Here is a 3529-nt window from a genome sequence, read left to right as displayed (position 1 = left end):
AAAACATGCTGGTAAAACCATCCTATGGACCACCTCGCTAGTGATTGATGGAGCATGCATCATCGCTAGCCATCCGTCCCTGGAGCATACACACTAGTTTATTTTCAGCGCAATATCGCTCAAAATGGCCCAAATGAGCGCTATTGAGCTGAAAATCACCTAGTGTGTATGGGCCTTTAGACTTACTCAGATGGTCTTTGATGTTTCAATTATTGCAATGGATCTGGAAATTCATCCCTATTTTTACTATATTGCAAGGGGTATATATTCTTTCTCTCTGGGCTGTGACCTTTTAATCGCAAGCAACTGATTTTCTCTAACTAGCGATCCTTGCTTAATTAGCCCCATGAAAAGGAAAGTCAGAGGTGACTTGAAGGGAACCCGACAAGGTTTTTTGGGGCACGCTTATAAGTAATAATATATGTTTGATATGGTGTCTATTAGTTAAAACATAACTTTTAATTCTCGAAACACTTAAAAGACAGATTTAGCATAAAAGGAGTTGCACATTTACTGAGGAAATTCAGTTTATTGAATTAATTCTTCCTCCTCCAAGCAGTGAATCAAAGTAGTGCTGACAAGGTCAGGTATTTAATTAAAGATAAACTTAGCGAAAATTAGTCACACATATAGCTATTTCTTATTCTGGCAGTTATAACAGAAAATGATGCCTGTTTATCATCTAGGATTGAAATAGCAATTCAAATGGCGCAGGACACACCACCCCTCAGTAATCAGTTTAAATAGTATAATGTGATATCAGAAGGAGGGGTTTAGAGTCATAGCTTGACAGGAGAAAATCAGGGTAGAAGTAAGGAGGTGTGAATGGAGCGTCACTCTCACAGCTGTTGGCTTCTGCTGTTGTGGTGAATTGCGGCACCGACTATTCCCTGTTAGTTCCCCAGACAGGTACTTGGCCGGCCCTTCACTGCTTAGCTTCTGGGTTCGGATGGTACCAGGCGATTCAGTGAGGTATGGCCGTATATTTGGAGTGCAAGAGCCCTGCTGGTGGAAAGTGAGCTCAAGCGTGCTTCTGCTGTTGGTCCTGCAGTAATAGGATCCTCCCTGTTACCATCAAGGCCTTGCAGGGTGAGTAATTAGCAGGAGGGCCAATGAGAGAGTCACTAGGGGGTGAGATATAGGGTAGTATGAAAGAGGGGGAATCTTGTGTCTGAGCCCAACTTCTGCTGTCCCCAATCTTACAATGTATAGGATTGGGGATGAGAGAGACGGGGTGAGACGATCCTCCCTGGAGTGAAAACCATGAAAATTTAGATGAGAGTAAAAAGGTGAATGTGCCCTCAGTCCAAGAAATTGGCTAGTGTTCCAGGTGTCAGAATAGGGTTTGTCTGATCACCCAGTTCACCCAGGGGTTTGTTTAGTACTGTTTAGTGAGCAAAAGAAACAGTGACAAATACTGATATTTAGCCAAATTGGCAGATTTTTGTCGCTGTAGTATTACAGGATAGCAGTTCTTGTGGTTTAGACACAGTTAATGGTGTCTTACAGTAAATACACAACAAATAAACTGGTAAGCTAGCCACAGAAAAGATTCTTGGGTACACGGTGTACTGAATGGATCCTGACTGTTTTACAATTAGTAGATTAGAGCTGACCTGTCCTGGATGTGGACTTAGTCTGCAGGTCAGAGTATATGCAAAGTATACTGAGCAGCAAGTATAACCTGTCTATTTAGAAGGCAGGTTGGTAAATTGGGTCTGACAGATCCTGGCCCTTTGCCAGATCTGCAGGTCCTAGTGTGTATACAGCATGGGTTGTATGACAGATCACCTATAGGTCCTCTAAGCACATAGAGTAATTTTGTACAATCCGGAGATCTAAGCACACAGAGTAATATAGTACAATCAGGAGATCCAGTGTATGTAAAGTTATTTGCATGTACATATGCACGTCCTGTGCTTTGAGCAGTGTAAGGTAAAGAAACACTGGTCAGTGTGCGCTGCAGTTTAATATACCGCGCAATCTATAGTAAGAAATCACCCCAAATTTTACCAAACACAAAACATATCCTTCTACTGATGCATTTGTGGTGTTGCTACAAAAGCGCGTCAGTCCTGTAGACAGAGCTGCGTTAAGTGGAGCCGCTCTGGAGTGTGGGTGCTGCTGAATAAATTTGTTTGCAGGCACAGCCTGCTTTACCTTGCTGCCCAGATGCAGCGAAGAAAGCGGAAGGTAGTCGGACGCCGGAGCGGGGTGTCCGTGGGGCGCACGGTCAAGGGTGTCCTGAGGGGGGTGTGTCCTGCGCGTCAGAGGACACGTGTTTCGCTGTAAAGCTTGTTCACTGACGCGTGGAGGACAAGAGGGGGATACCCCTCTTATGACGGAGATATCAGCCAACCAGGAGAGGCGCCGCTGATTGACATAAGGCGCAGCCAATCAGACGGGCCTGTGACGTACCTCTCAGCTGTAACGACTAGCTGGAGTGTAAGTCCAGTGAACTTTGATGTGAAGCGTCAGATCGTTCTGATGTAGGTGTGTTTATTTGGTGTGATCCATCAAGCGTGCAGTCAGGCAAGTGATGCCGCAAATAGACGGCATAATAGAATATGGTATTTTATATTATATGAAGCCAGATGGATATGCGCCCATAGTATAGTGAATAGTCATGCTGGAAAAAACGATCTATCCGGCTGGCTTTTAAATAATGAGGTTTCCACCAAGCTGCATATGATAATGGAGGCTTTAAACCAATAGCTTATTCAAGTATCAATGACACTGATGTTTTAGAGTAGTGCATCTTATTATTGAAATGAACCAAAACAAAACAAAAACAAAAATAGATAAAAAGATAGGGGAAATGTATGGTAATGAGAGTGCCTGGTATAGCACCTTCTATTGTTGACTATTATCTGGGGGAAGCCAGTGGAGGGAGGCGTGTTGGTACGGATATTTTTTGTTTATTTATTAGATATTGTTTTTATTTTTTATTTTATATTTTTTGGTCCCACATCACTGGGATATGTCATCCTGCTGGGGGTAAAAGGAAAAATAAAATAAGAATTAGAGACAGTGTGTGAATAACATAACAAATGCTGCTGTAAAGATCAACCATTGTAAGCGGTACATAGGATGGGGATTGTAGTAGCCACATATACTGGCATGATTGGACTAATATTGAGAGTATTGTGTCGAAGTCACCTGTGGTCAGGACATTAAGCAAGGTGTTTAAGAGGGACAGCCTATTGAACATGGGATTGAGGAGTACTGGTAGTTGTTACCGAACTGGTATGGTGCTGTGAGCGTTGTCTCAAAAAACCTTGATATGAGGCGTGATAACTACGCACTTGGTATTGGACTAGGGGTATAGGGAAGAAAAGTGGGAAATAAGATATTCAATGCAGGAAAGCACTGAAGTTGATACCCTCATTGAGGCCGTTTGGTGCCAGGGTCATTAGTTGAAAGATCCACCAGCTCTCTCTTCTTAAAAGGGCATTGTTAATATCCCCACCTCTTCTGCCAAGGTGGATTTGTTCCAGTCCAAAGAAAGAGAGGGTATCCGTATTCGAAT

General features: G+C 43.0%; 1 pseudogene; it reads right to left on the bottom strand.

Moving 5' to 3' along the window:
• Window positions 1-868: 868 nt before the first annotated feature.
• LOC146006001 (5S ribosomal RNA) lies at window positions 869-986 on the bottom strand (annotated as a pseudogene).
• Between the last annotated feature and the right edge of the window lie 2543 nt (window positions 987-3529).

This window comes from Crinia signifera, chromosome 5 (assembly GCF_055691185.1).
Source record: "Crinia signifera chromosome 5, ASM5569118v1, whole genome shotgun sequence".
Taxonomy (NCBI): domain Eukaryota; kingdom Metazoa; phylum Chordata; class Amphibia; order Anura; family Myobatrachidae; genus Crinia; species Crinia signifera.
Note: the sequence above shows the minus strand (reverse complement) of the source record. Positions and strands in the feature narration are given on the sequence as shown.